This window comes from Macaca thibetana, chromosome 20 (genome assembly GCF_024542745.1).
Source record: "Macaca thibetana thibetana isolate TM-01 chromosome 20, ASM2454274v1, whole genome shotgun sequence".
Taxonomy (NCBI): domain Eukaryota; kingdom Metazoa; phylum Chordata; class Mammalia; order Primates; family Cercopithecidae; genus Macaca; species Macaca thibetana.
The window spans coordinates 10605957-10621206 of NC_065597.1; the positions used below are offsets into that span (position 1 = coordinate 10605957).

General features: G+C 53.9%; 2 protein-coding genes across 4 annotated transcripts in view; both read right to left on the bottom strand.

Moving 5' to 3' along the window:
• Positions 1 to 15250, bottom strand: part of TPPP3 (tubulin polymerization promoting protein family member 3) — a 268538-nt gene that overhangs the window by 67000 nt on the left and 186288 nt on the right. The gene's annotated exons all lie outside the window — the stretch shown is intronic.
• The window catches only part of ATP6V0D1 (ATPase H+ transporting V0 subunit d1), a 303274-nt gene that overhangs the window by 16975 nt on the left and 271049 nt on the right, over positions 1 to 15250 (bottom strand). The window lies entirely within an intron of this gene.

A 15250-nucleotide genomic window follows, 5' to 3' on the forward strand; every position in this document is an offset into this window, starting at 1 on the left:
GCCTCCCAAGTAGCTGGGACTATAGGCATGTGCTAGCTAGAGTGATCTTTTTAAAACACAAGGCAGACCATGCCATTCATTGGCCTTAAACTCTCCCCTACTCCTACTTCACTCAGAAAGGGAGCCCCTTCCAGAGCCTTCATGTGGTGGTCCCACCATCCCCGCTCTACCTCTCTAATTTAGGTCCTGCGGTTCCCCCATGCTCACTATCCACAGCCATGTCCCCACCTCAGGGCCCTTCCCTGTCCCCTGGCCTGAAAATGGAGCTGTCTCCCTCCCTTCCTTCAGATCTTTCCTCACACACCCCCTCTTCAGAGGCTTCTCCACCAGCCCATCACTGTCCCTTCACTTGTGTTACTCTTCTCAGCAGTACTTATCCCACCCGATACAGGACACAGAAGCTCCCTTGGGACAGTACCAAGGGCAGTGGCTGAGGAGAGACCCAGGCACATGTTGGTGGAGGCTGGCTTGGAAGACTACATGCCTCTCCGTCCCCTGGGGAGGCTGCCCAGGGGATCAAAGGCGGAGCTGCACTTGGGACCACCTCCACACTCTGTCCTGGCCACGGCCTCCCCAGGTGTCTTTGAGGCTCAGGAGACCATGCTATCCTGGGTTGTTTAGAGAGGGAGGGAAGTGAGGCATATAACCCTCTACAGGCTTAGGGGACCCCGGTGATGCACCTCCTGCTATACTCCATCAGGAGAAGACAGCCCCAACCTGGAGTCAGGCATGCTAAAAGAGAGATGGAAGACAGCATGTTGAAGGTAGGGGTATGCACAGGTCTCTGGAATGGACGCCTTCCACCTGTATCTCCAGGGGCCTGGTGGCAGGCTGCACTCATGACCTCTGTGGCTCCTGGGTACTCATGGAGTGAACTTCAACCTCCAGAGGCCTGCAGGAGACACCACCTGCTACCTTCACCGTCACTCTGCAATTGACTACTACTTTCCTCCCATGGCCACCCAAAAGGGCATGAGAGAGCCAGGCAGGGCAGGCAGAAGCCACTAGCCCCTGTTCTGCTCTGTGGACCCCAATGCCTTTTTGCCTGGGAGATGTGCACTCTCCTACATCCTTACTCCAGGCTGTCTGCAATGAGCCCCTGCCCTGGGATCTCTTCTCCCACATCCTTACCACATCTAACCAAGTCCTAGCTACTCCTAGAGTAAGGCATGGGTGAGAAAAGGTGCTTTGCTCAGTAAACTTGGGTGGTTGCAGAATTTCATTCCCCATTTGGTTGTTAACTGTTCTTAACTGTAATTGATGGTCATTGCTGAAATAATATATTGCCTGTATTTCTACCTCTACAAGTGGGTTTCATGTGCTAGATTTTAATATCCTTGAGCTTGGGCAAGTGTGCAAGCCTCTTTTTTTTGGTTTTGTTTTTTGTTTTTTGTTTTTGTTTTTGTTTTTTTTGAGACAGAATCTCGCTCTGTTGCCCAGGCTGGAGTGCAGTGACAAAATCTCGGCTCACTACAACCTCTGCCTCTTGGGTTTGAACGATTCTCCTGCCTCAGCCTCCTGAGTAGCTGGGACTACAGGCGCATGCCACCATGTCTGGCTAATTTTTTTTTTATTTTTAGTAGAGACAGGGTTTCACTATGTTGGCCAGGCTGGTCTCGAACTCCTGACCTTGTGATCCGCCCACCTCAGCCTCCCAAAGTGCTAGGATTACAGGCATGAGCCATGTGTGCAAGTCTTTTTAAAAGAAACATGGTTTATTTGTACAAAACTGAAAGATTGTTAATGCCCCTGATGTGGTTTTTGTGGATGTGAAATGGTGAGAATATTAACTGGTTCCTTTTACTGTGGTATTAAAATGAAGCCTTCTTAATTTATCAAAGTCATGTTCATGCTCTGATTTTATATACTTGGGGTTCTGGCCCAGGCCCAGCAAGTGCTGAAATCTCCACTAGGGGAAGCTGCAAAGTGGATGGCAGCTGGGAGCCAGGACTGGAATACAGTTCTCTGGGTCAGACCCAGGCACTGGTGAGGCAGTTGCCAGACCAAACCTGTCTGCTTATTCACACAGCCACTGCAGCCAGCCAGGAGCCCTTCTCAGGCCAGGAGACTTCTTCCTTTTCAGCTATAGCCTGGGCCTAGAGGCCAGGCCAGATGTACAGGGTGAGCTCCAGGGAAAAACTCAGTCCTTTGGGTGGTGGCACTCCTGCCAGTGACTCTACTATTCCCCGAGACTGGGAGTCTGGACCCCAGTCTGGCCTCCTGATCCCTCCCCTCCAAAGCACCAGGGGCTGGACCTCACCCGGGCATCTGTGTACACACTGCTCTTCCAGGCCCTGGCACAGGCTTCCCCAAGTGAGCTGTCACCTCCCACTCAGGATCCTCATTAGCTCTCAAGCAGCGCGAAACTTCCTCTGCTCCAGCCTCCCACTTTGCTCCACATGGCTTCTCTCCCTAGCTCAGCAACTTCCCCACTGCCAAGCACCTTTCCCCTCCCCAGGCCTCCATGACTCTCTATCCAACACCTGGCACTGGTCGGGGGTAGTCCCCTCATCCCAACATGAAGCGGGCAACCCAGATCCACTCTAACTGGAAACACATGGGCTGTACAGTGTACTCAGCCCCATGCCAGGAGCAACCTGTGTGCCGGACCTCTCAGCCATGCCCATTTCAGCCTCAGGAACAGAAATCAGACAGAACATGAAACCTGTCCAGAGTCCCAAAGCTGGGGCGTAGAGGGGCTGGGAGGTGCAGCAGGCCTGAGGGATTCTGTCTGTCCCCAGATCTGGTCTCCTCCTCTCCTCCCCACTCTGCACCTCCTTTACTGCTCTCTTCCCCAGTCCTTGACCCAGGACAGGCTTTTCAGATATGGACTCAGCTGTCCAGACGGATTTCAGTCCCAGATGACCTGGCAGGTGGTGGCAGAGGGGTGGGAGAAGACAGGGCATGCCTTCTTCCCCTCCTCGGAGGCAGCCTGGACACTCACTGCTCACCTGACAGGCACGGACCGTCAGCACTGTCACTGGACTGTCATCACTCAGGGACAAGTCCCTCTGGCATCCCTTGTGGCACCATCCATTCCTAGAGAAGCCAGGAATGTGTGCACATGAATGAGGGGGCAAAGCCAAGCAGCAGGCTCTCTTCTGCAGGCCCCCCACTCCTGGACTCAGCACGGGCCTCCAAGCAAACACCCCTGTGCCTTGGCTGCTGCATTCTGCTGACGCTGCATCTCAGGAAGCCACGGCTCCAAGCACTGCTGGAACGCAGGCGGCCGGGTGGTTTCTGCTGGCGTTTGTCAGATCAGAGCAAACCCGGGAGACTCTACTGAGAATCCTGCCCAAGGCCTGAGGAGTCTTCCCTACCAGGAAACTTATTTTTTAAAAGCCCCCAGGGATGATGTCAAAGGGCTGTTCCAGACCACTTTCCCTGGCCAAACCCCACATCTCCCTGTGACCCAGGGAAGGGGGACAGCCTGTCAGCCAAGAAGGCGACTTAGAGGAGGAGGCCTACTGAACCCTCAGCTCACCCATGAGGAGACCACACAGGGCTTCTAAACCAACTCCGACCCTGTTGGAGAAACCTGGCTCCCAGACCCAGTGGCTGGCAGCCCCAAGCCCTAAGACGGTACCGGTCAGGGCTAGGAGAAGGCTGGTTGGGATGCTCCCTCCTCCCCAGCTTCCTGCTCTCTCTGAGGGATGCGGAGGAGGGGATGTGACTGGGAGGGGACGTGACTGGGAGCAGGATCTAAGCACAGAAGGAGAGGCCTGGAACTTGTTGAGAGCTTCGTGGGAGACCTGGCCACCCAGCCCCGGCCCAGCCCCTGAGGGCAGCCAAGGACGGCAGGGGCTCTGGGAAGCCAGGGGTTAGTTCTGCTCTGGGCCTTGGGCTCAGCAGTCTAGCAGCCTGACAGCCTCGGTGATGGCCACTGAGAGGCCCAGACGTGCCCAGCCGAGGCATGAGCAAGCAGTGTTCTGGCTAGCACAGACTCGGGGGACTGCTCTGGTCTACCCACAAGCCCAGCTGTCTACCCCAAATCCTCCCATCCATGGCCCAACACCAGGAATGTCTGGCCAGCTTGTGATCTCCCACAGTAAAAGACTTCCTTGGAGGCCGATTTCTCATGTTCAAGAAGATGCTGCTGCTCTCAGGAAGTTCTCTCTGCTGTCTGACCTAAACCCCAACTCAGAAGCAGCAGACCAACTCAGTCTCCCGGTGTCTCCAGCCTTCCCTCAGGCCTAGGCTTGCTCCTCAGTCTGCACCCCGGGACGTTCCCACACCTCCTCTGTGTCCCACATTCTTGTCCCCATGTTCAGATGACTCTCCCTCCAACTCCTTCTCCTGGCACTACTCAGGCCTTCTGCCCTATATCTTGGCTCCCTACTCCCAAGTCCACTCTCCACACCATCAACAGAATGAAGTCCTCCAAATCAAATGGCTTGCTGTCACCTTCACCTAGCAGTCCATGTAGCCCTGGAGCTGGAGCTCTGCCCTCCACCACAGCCTGGGAGGCCCCGTGCCCTCAGCCCTAGCATTACCTCAGCCCTTGACTGGTCTAACAGTGCTACTTGCTGGCCAGAGTGACCTTCCTGTGATCTCTGCTCCAGCAAGTGCTCCAGGGAAGTCCACAGGCTGCTGGAGAGAGAAGCCCTTAAAGTGCAGGAAATAGTGCTGCTTTCTCAGGCCCATGGAGAGGCTGGGTTGGGAAGACACACCCCCAGCCTGGAAAGTGAGAATCCCTGCCCTCCCGCCTCCACAGGCCGGCCCTGTCCACCCTGAGGTTGCCTGTGTCAAGGACCATTGCCCTGGTTCCAGCAGGGGTAGCTGAGGTCTTTGAAGAGGCCTGAGAAGGTTGCAGCCTAAGACCCACCTGGCATGGCTGCCCCTCTCAGGGGTCGCCAGGCTGCACCAGACTCAGGCTGGCCACATAGTGGGCCCCAGCTGGCACCCCTGACTATCACCCTAGCCCTTGATTAGTAAGAGGGCATAGGACACTCAGCCTGCCCAGTGCTTTCTGCTCTCTGTGTGACAAAGTATGGGTTTGGCAGCCAGCATCAGACAGGCCTTGAGAGGTGGCAGCTGGGCAGCCCTGCCCCCGCCCACTTCCTGAAACTTTTCCCAGATCCTGCCAACCCAGAAGGGGATCTTTCAGCCTCTCCAGGGCTCCCAGGGTCAGATGGCACACAGCCTTTTCAGCTCCCAGGCCTCTGCAGTTCCTCCCCAAGGGCCACAGGGAGGCAGAAAGGAGGGTCCTGGCCCATGCCAGGGGGTTGGTCCCACATGCACCTGGGCCCAGTAGGCATGGAGGCAGCCCCTGGCCAGCACACTAGGCGGGGCAGCCCCGCTCGAGGCTCTCCTGTGGCCTCATGGCCGGCCCATGGAGGGGTCTTGCTGGCCAGCTGGCCAGGCAGAGTGTGAGAGGACAGTGTGTTCCCAGACTTTACTTCTGCTTTTCCAGAGGTCACTCAGTGAGGCTCTCCTGGGGAGCTCAGGGGTTTTCAGGAATTGAGGCCCACTGAATGGAACCAGATGTGAGAACATGCTCCCTAGACTCTGGTGTGCCCACATTGCCATTCTCTGCAAGGGTGGCAGAGCCTTACAGCCTGTTCTACCACTCCCCTGGCCTTGCTGAGAAGTCTGCTTCGAAGGGACTGGACCTGGGCTCTACCTCCAATGCTACAACTTCTACTGGCTCAAAGTAGGAAAACTCAGACAGATGGACTGATGTGGACAGATGGCCAGGCTGGTGGCCCAACAAAGCGAGAGCTGCCCTGCCCCTCCTCGGTGAATGTGCTGAGCCTGACCTACTCCCTAGGCTCAGGGGTGGGAGGAGACCTTTTTTTTCATATCAGCTCCAAAGCAGATGTGTGCACTGGCTGGCTAGATCTGCAGGGTCAGAGCACCACATCTGGAACTCTCAGTGTGGGAGCCACAGCATGGAAACCATTAACCCTGGGTTTACCTGGGGCCTGAAGCACAGTATGAGTGTCCTCTTCAGCCCCCAGGCCTCTGCCAGGGCCCTTTGCAGGCTCTCTGTGAACCTCACGTAACACCAATTGACTGAGTAACCCCAAGTTCCAACACTTCCTATCAAATGCCAGCTTTCCCCCCTCCCCTCTATGCCACCTGCTATTCCCCATTCAGAGCCTTGGCACTACCACCCTCAACTGGGGTGTCCATGGCACCTTTCCCTGGCCAGTGCAGGCCCACCCATCACCTATCAGCTGACCTATCCCACAGTCCCGGCCCCCTCTGCAGATCCATTTTGCCAGATCACTGGCTTCATGACATCATTCCTTAGGCAGCTGAGTAGGACAGGGGAGAAAGAAACTGGGCTTCAGAGCCTCAAGGACCTGGGTTCAAATCCTGTCTACCCAAATTGGCCCTAAAACACTTGTGGAATCTCTCTGGAACCAGGCCCCTGGCTAGTCACCGGGTAACAGATTCTGCAGTGCCAGCCTCCCAGGGCACTGCATGGACACTGAGCAAAGGCAGTGGTTTACAGAAAGCTGAGCACAGCATACCATAGTCCATTTCTCCTGGCTAACACCATGAGCCCAGCAGTGTGTAGCCTTGACTTTAGGCCGTTGCTTAGGCTGTCCTACTAAGTTCTGTACAGAATGTACCTGTTCCTCCTCTCCATGGTCTGTCCCAACCCTTTCCCAGGCCTCTAGCATGTCCTCTTCCCTGTCATAAAGCCTGCAGGGGACCTTGTACAGTATGAGCATGCTAACACTCTGCTATCTCCTGCGGAAAGAGAAACAGGGCTGGCTCAAGATCCGGGGCTCCTGTCCCCAAACCTACATCTCATCTATCAGCAAGATCACAGAGAGCTCTGAGCAGCCCCAGCAACCTGGATAGAGAGAGGCAAGGACAGAACGCTGCACCACCCACCACACCCTGAGTTGCCCTGAGGGTCTTGGAAGCAGGCAGGAGGTAGTATAGCCAAGGGCAGCTCTTGCTTCACGGGAAACCTCTGGGCTGGCAGGCCAGCAGTCTTGGGAAGAACCTGGAGTCTCTTGCTGGCACGGTCACATGCAAGTTACTAGGTTTCAGGTGGCTGAGGCAGAGCTCCTGCAGGGAAAGGACGGTAAATTCTCCTTCCTCGGTCCCTGGACCCACATTTTGTTTCATGTTAGAGGTTTTTCAGTGAGGTGAGGCACTCACAGTAGAGGAATGGGGCCGATCTGCAGAGATGGTCCAGCTGACACCAGGCGCCAGTGGCACCGACCACTAGCAACATCAGACACAGGGATCAAATGGGAGAGTCACCTCCCAAGTCCAGGAAGCAAAAGGATGTCTGCCCTGGGTTCATCACCCCACTCCCTGCTCTGAGACAGGTGGCAGGTGGTGGCAGAGACATATTTAATTACCCTCATACTCTCAGGAACACCTTGTCCCTGTGGCTGGGAGGATGAAAGCATTTCTCACATCCTAGGAGGAAGTCAACTCATTTGACAGTCAGGAGGGTGCCAGGCAGGCGACAGTCCCATGTGCCAAAGGGAGGGGCACAACTGGTTACTGCTGCACCCAGGGCAAGTTCCAAGAAGCTCTCCTCTGACTGAGTGGAGATCCACCTGGACAGCCCCTCACCAGGCCGTCCCCACCCAGGCCCGAAGGCTCCATGGGACTGACATGTCCCAGGAGACACAGGGCTTGCAGGGCAGCTTCCCTATGTTCCCTGGCCACAGCCCAGCCTGAGAATCAGACAACCTAGCCTCACTCTGGGAGGTGGGGGCCACACCTTCCTCTGTTGATGCCCTGCACTTTGACCGAAGCGAGCTCTTTCTTCTCCAGGTTTGCCACCACAGTTACAGAACCTGCAGGTTGGAGTGGATTTGGAGCTGTGAAGAAGAGCTTCTTTTCATTTTCCCAAAGATGTGAGTTTGCCTGGGCATAAGTAAGAGATAAACTGGTCTGGCCTGGCCAGATGCCAGGTAGCCCAAGGAAGGCCAGTTATGGCAATGTGCTGAGCTCAAAAGCTGGCTGAGGCTGGGTATGGTGGCTCACACCTATAATCCCAGCATTTTGGAAGGCCAAGGTGGGGGAATCACTTGACCCCAGGGAGTTTGAGACCAGCCTGGGCAACATAGTGAGACCTAGTCTCCACAAAAAAATAAAACAAAATGAGCCCAGCGCGGTGGTGTGTGCCTGTAGTCTCAGCTACCTGGGAGGCTAAGGTGGGAGGATGGCTTGAGTCTGAGAGATTGAGGCTGCAGTGAGCCAAGATCATGCCACTGCACTCCAGCCTGGGAGACAGAGGAAGACTCTGTTGCAAAAAAAAAAAGAACCTGGAACATGCCCTTGTCTAGCTTCTGGGTCTGCTGGCCTGCACCACCTAAGCAATCCTGTCAGCTCTTGATGCTGGGCTCCTGTTCCACATGCACAGCCATCTTAGGAAGGAGATGAAGGAAAGTTGGGGCTCACTCAGGTAGAGGTGGAGGGGATTTCTAGGGCTCCCTAGAGGCAGCTATTCTCAGTGAGAATAAGCAAGTCAGGCTGGATCCTGGCTGGAGCATCCTACCAGTTCCATGGTGCCCAGAGCCAGCCCGAAGGAGAAAAGTAGGAAATACTAACTTTGCTTTGACCTAGGCCCTGTGTTTGGGCTCGTGGGATCAAACCTCATCTGGGGCTGTGAACTCACGTACTGTCAGCATAAAGTCCCATTCCCTGTGGCTCATGGAAACTGGACAGAGGCTGGGCATGGTGGCTCACGCCTGTAATCCCAGCACTTTGAGAGGCTGAGGTAGGAGGATCACTTGAGCCCAGAAGCTCAAGACCAGCCTGAGCAACACAGAGAGAGTCTGTCTCTACAAAAAATACAAAAATTAGCCAGGTGTGGTAGCACATGCTTGTGGTCCCAACTACTCAAAAGGCTAAGGCGAGAGGATCACTTGAGCCCAGGAGGTCAAGACTACAGTATTCGTGCCACTGCCCTCCAGCCTAGGTGACAGAATGAGACCCTTTCAAGAAAGAAATTTAAAAAAAAAGAAAGAGGGAGGGAGGCAGGAAGGAGGAGAGGAAAAAAGCAAAGAAAAAGAAAAGAGAAGAAAAAAGAAACTGGTCAGAGTAGCCCAGGCCAGAGGTAGAGTTAATCCATCCCATACTTTCGCCTGGCAGAGCCAAGAGGCTTGGTCCAGGCAAGAAGATGGCAGAAGCAGTAACTATACAAGCTAGTCCAGTACAGCACCCCCAGGACCCCACCCACCCTTCCTTTCAGCCCTCCCCTCAGCGGCCCTGCTCAAGGGCCTCGTGGGACAGTTGTGGGGGCAACAGTAACATGCCAGAGTGAGCCAGTGCTGTGAACCTGGGCTGGCCCCTGGGAGGGACATGGTCACCTGCTTGACCACACAGTGGAAGCCAGGTCCGAATGACTGAAGCCACTGGGGCAGGTGGGAGGCATGGAGCCTGCGCGGATACTGAAGGACCCTGGATCCAGGACCCTGTGCTCCCCCAGGCCTTGTGATATGGTATCTAGCCTGAAGCGTAAAGGGTTGGGGGCGGGGGGAAAACAGGCAGAGCCGAACCCATGACCTGGCAGCCTCAGGGCCCTGTGTACTGTGTCATGGATTGCAGCTCATCTGTATTCATCAGCTGCCAACCCTTCAAGTTCCAAGCTAAATCCCATGTGGCAAGGCCTGAGGGAAAGACAAGGGCCCCAGAAGCAGGGTCCTTTTTGCATGACTACCACTTCTGAGTTGGGGGTCCGTTCATAGAGATATAGTCCAGGCATTCTTGAGTGAACAAATGAAAGAATAGATAAAGGGGAAAAAAAAATCGAAGAACGTAGAGTGATTGGACAGGAACTGCCAAGACAGATGTCAGGAGACCATAATTACACCCTTAGGCCTCACCTTGGACCCAGCTTCCCAGATGAAGAGAGCTGGATAACGGTACCTCCAGGTTCCTGTCCAGCTATGACACTGTTCTAGCCTAGTCAGGCCCAGACCACATTGACTCCCTGCAACCCAGCCCCTGAGGTCATTCAGGGGCTCTAGGTGAGACCCCTGGCCTGGATACCCATGGAGCAGCCTCAGAAGAACTGATGACAACTGCAGGGGAGACCCTGGGGCTGTGGAGCCTCTGAGGGACAGGGACAGGCGGTAAAGGCTGAGTTTCAGATGACTCCTCAGAGGGGAAAGCCCCATCCACCAGCCAAGCACGAAAGCCTCTGTTGAGGTCAAGGCCTGCAAACCACTGCCTGAGCATCCAAAGTGGGGCAAGGTCTGGGCAAATGCCCAGGGCCAGGCCAGAGCTGGCCAGGAAAGCAGTGTCTAGCACCAGTCAGGGATGCTCCTCCATATATTCCTTTCCCCTGCCATCAATCTGCTCAGCGGTCCTCAGGACCACCCACATTCACACAGGGGCAACCCCAGCCCTGCCCCTTGTGCATACTCCTTGGTCCTTCAGGGGAGTTGCTAGGTTTGGACACACAGAGCAGGTGCCCAGGCCACAAAGCAGCAGCCTAGCCTACTAAAGCAGCCTTCGGGGCCTTGACTTTCCTGCCTTTGAAAAGGAGGAAGACCAACATTCTAGGGCAGAATAGATTTTTCAAAACATCAGCCAGGGAGTAGGTGTTGGATGAGGCAGATGCCAGGGAGGCCAATGGAGAGGCCTCCAAACTGCGGTACAGGGTAGGAGAGAGTTGTCAATCAACTAATGATAACCCATTGCCAGCCTGACCATGTGGACCTGCAGTGCTTACGTGGTGTTCAGGGTGCCTGGTTCGGCCATCTCCCGGAGTCACCCTGCATACATGTACCTATACATGCCACATACATCCTACATGCCCCTCAGAGGGAGTGCCAAATGAGGTTAAGAGAGAAAAGTTCATCCTCTGCCCTGAAGACAAATTTTCCCTCTCCTGGAGGGGCCAGGGTGGCAGGACAAGAGTAGTGACAACCTAGGGAGGTGCATGGGTCTAGGAGCCTGAGAAGTGTAGCCCTGATCCCTGGGCTGCCTCAAGCTCCTACTTGGAGCTCCCAAGACCCTTAGGTTCATAGCACACTGTGCTTCACCTGCAGCTCCAACTCTGAGCTGCTGGCATGACCCAGGTGAGGGCAAATGAGGACGGTGTGGTGGGCAAGGCTGGAGCAGCCTGCACTGGGCACCAGGGCAGAGAGCATCAGGAAATGTCCCCTGGCCTTCTCCTTCCCAACCCAGGAAGATAGGGCACAGGGAGGTAACGGTGGGTAGAGGTACACAGACAGGAGACACTAAGTGACAAGCCTTACCTCATCTGAGAAGGCCAACTGGGACTTAAGTGAGGGAAGTAGGGCCCAAGGCAGAGACCCAAGGGACAGTGCTGGTGGCAGCTGCCTCATGGAAAAGCAGAGGAGAGGCAGCCTGGCTGACTCCCGGGGTCCAGCCACACCTCCCTCCCCAGGCTCCTTGACAGTGGAGTGATCCTGGCGCACCCCCTTGTGGTGGAAGGGAGGATGGCATTGTCCACAGCGAGGGGCCCTTCTGGTGGGAAGAGGGTACGCCAGCTTCAGTTCCCCTTCAACACATCCCTCCAATTTAATCACTGCTTCAGACTCCTGGCCAGCATCTCCCAGTCATTAACCTCTGAGGCAGTAGGACTACAGGTACCCACAGAGCCATGCAGGAATGTCTCATAAAGAACAGGAGTTGGGCCAGGCGCGGTGGCTCACACCTGTAATCCCAGCACTTTGGGAGGCCAAGATGGCAGATCACCTGAGATCGAGAGTTCGAGACCAGCCTGACCAACATGGAGAAATCCCATCTCTAGTAAAAATACAAAAAACAAAAAACAAAAAAACAAAAAAATTAGCCAGGCATGGTGGCGCATGCCTGTAATCCTAGCTACTCAGGAGGCTGAGGCAGGAGAATCACTCAAACGCAGGAGGCGGAGGTTGCGGTGAGCCAAGATCGTGCCATTGCACTCCAGCCTGGGCAACAAGAATAAAACTGTCTCAAAAAAAAAAAAAAGAACAGGAGTTGGCCGGGCACAGTGGCTCACACCTGTAATCCCAGCACTTTGGAAGGCCAAGGCTGGAAGATGACTTGAGCCCAGAAGTTTTGAGACCAAACTGGCTAACATAATGAGACCTTGTCTCTACCAAAAATAAACAAAATCAGCTGGGCATGGTGGTGCGTGGTTTGCTTGACCCTAGGTGGTCAAGGTTACAGTGAGCCATGATGGAGCCACTGCACTCCAGCCTAGGCAACAGAGTGAGATCCTGTCTCAAAAAAAAAGAAAGAGGCCGGGCGTGGTGACTCAAGCCTGTAATCCCAGCACTTTGGGAGGCCGAGACGGGCAGATCACAAGGTCAGGAGATCGAGACCATCCTCGCTAACACAGTGAAACCCCGTCTCTACTAAAAAATACAAAAAAAAAAAAACACTAGCCAGGCGAGGTGGCAGGCGCCTGTAGTCCCAGCTACACGGGAGGCTGAGGCAGGAGAATGGTGTAAACCCAGGAGGCGGAGCTTGCAGTGAACCGAGATCGGGCCACTGCACTCCAGCCTGGGCGACAGAGCGAGACTCCATCTCAAAATAAATAAATAAATAAATAAATAAATAAATAAATAAATAAATAAGAAAGAAAAAGAAAGGAAAAGAAAGAACGAAAAGAAAATAAAAAGAAAAAGAAAAGAAAGAAAACAGTTGGCCAGAGGTGGATATAAGCCTGGAAAGCCAAACCGGAGACCACATGGACTTGAGTCAGTCATGAGGAACTGGTCTGTTTTGCGTGAGTGAAGACAGAGCCTTCGGAGGGACAAGGCTGAAGAGGACATGGAGGGAAGCGTGGGCATCCTCAGACCTCTACACTCCTGCTCTCCCTCTCAGCCAGACCCTCCCAAGTCTCCAATTCCCTTTATCCAAGTCTCAACTCCTTTTGTCTCTACTGCCTAGTATGTGTCTAACGAAAGCAAGTGCTTAATAACTCAGAAACAGGGAAATCTATGATATGGTGCATCCCTGGCGTTGTGGGAGGAGACTTGGCTTTTCCTCCCCCACACCCCAAAGCCTAGTACTCAGTCAGTGCCAATAAAGAGCTGTCATGGCTGGGCGTGGTGGCTCATGCCTGTAATCCCAGCACTTTGGGAGACTGAGGTAGGTGGATCACGAGCTCAAGAGATCGAGACCATCCTGGCCAACATGGTGAAACCCCATCTCTACTAAAAAGACAAAAATTAGCTGGGCGTGGTGGCGGGCGCCAGTAATCCAGCTACTTGGGAGGCTGAGGCAGGAGAATCGCTTGAACCCAGGAGGTGGAGGTTGCAGTGAGCCGAGATCATGCCACTGCACTCCAGCCTGGTGACAGAGTGAGACTCTGTCTCAAAAAAAAAAAAAAAAAAAAAAAAAAAAAGAGCTGTCACTCATCCAATCAGGCAAATATCTATTGAGCATCCACTCTGACTAGGACTGTGCTGCTGAATCCTTACAACCTACGAGTAAGTGATTTCTGTTTCATTTTACAAGTGGGCAAATACATGCTCTACATCACACAGCTGTCCAGAAAGGGAGTCATGGTCTGCCTGATGCCTGGCTCCACACAGAACTCAAGAAAGGTTCTGGCAACCCATAGGGGCCCTAGGGTCCTGACCCTGAGCAGGCGCAGATGACTTAGAGACGGTCATATCATGTCCTTGCACCTGTTCATTCTGGAATTAGATCCTCCTAACAAGCTGCAGTGTGTCTAACCACTGAGCTCAAAGACCAAGAGCAGCTGCAGGTTGGGAAGGGGACCCTGGTGCTATAGTAGGCATCCTGACCACAGCAGGAAGAGTGAATGGGTGGCCTGACAGAAGGCCAGGGACAAAACTATTGGAGGCAGACATGGGCCCTCAGGGACAGTGGTTCTGTTACATCTCATTCCAAGTCTAACAGCCACTAATGTAGGAGAGACTCTGCTATGTTCAGTGTGTGCCACTTAAGAAAGCAGGGAGCAGCCGGGTGCGGTGGCTTAAGCCTGATATCCCAGCACTTTGGGAGGCCGAGACGGGCGGATCACGAGGTCAGGAGATCGAGACCATCCTGGCTAACACGGTGAAACCCCGTCTCTACCAAAAAATACAAAAAACTAGCCGGGCGAGGTGGCAGGCGCCTGTAGTCCCAGCTACTCGGGAGGCTGAGGCAGGAGAATGGCGTAAACCTGGGAGGCCGAGCTTGCAGTGAGCTGAGATCCGGCCACTCCACTCCAGCCTGGGCGACAGAGCGAGACTCCGTCTCAAAAAAAAAAAAAAAAAAAAAAAAAAGAAAGAAAGCAGGGAGCCTGGGCAACATAGTGAGACCCTGTCTCCACTAAAAAATAAAAAATTAGCCAGGCATGGTGATACATGCCTGTACTCCCAGCTACTTGGGAAAGCTGAGGTAGAAGGATCACCTGAGCCTGGGAGATTGAGGCTGCAGTGGGTCATGATCGTGCCACTGCAATCCAACCTGGGTGACAGAGTGAGACCCTGTCTTAAAAAAAGAAAAGGAGCTGGGCATGGTGGCTCATGCATGTAATCTCAGTACTTTGGGAGGCCGAGGCAAGAGGATCACTTGAGCCCAGGAGTTCAAGACCAGCCTGGGAAACATGGCAAAACCCTTTTGCTACAAAAGAGACAAAAATTAGCTAAGTGTGGTGGTGCATGCCAGTAGCCCTAGATATTTGGGGGGCTGAGGTGGAAGGATTGTTTCAGCCTTGGGAGGTCAAGGCTGCGGTGAGCTGTGTTTGGACCACTGAACTCCAGCCTGAGCAACAGAGCAAGACTCAGTCTCAAAAAGAAAAAGAAAAAAGAAAAAAAAAAAAACAAAAAAACGGAAAGAAGGAAAGAAAGGAAAGGAAGCAAGCAAGCAGGGAAGTGAGACTAATATATTCCAGAAGTGTATTATGCAATGTTTAAAATAAGGTGTTGAAGCATTTCCGTCTCTGCCATCAAGAAACCCTAGTCACCCAGAAAGCCTTATTTACTAAGGGCCCTGAATGGCTGACATCTGCCTATGCTGAGGGTACTTCAAAAGGCCTAGCAGGGGTTCAAGCACTGGCTCCACCTTGGAAACCAGGCCCAAGAAATCGCTGAGTAAACCCAAGAAAAAGTGTATGTTATCACCCACCAGAGCAAGTTCTGACAACACATCCTGTGGCAGGGATTTGGAAGATTTGGAAATAGCAGTTATTGGCTCCTGTGGGAACTCTTACTGACTTGACCACAAATAGCTTCCCAGATACAATCGGGCTAAAGGCCAGGCGCGGTGGCTCACACCTGTAATCCCAGCACTTCAGGAGGCCGAGGCGGGTGGATCACGAGGTCAGGAGTTCGAGACCAGCCTGACCAACATG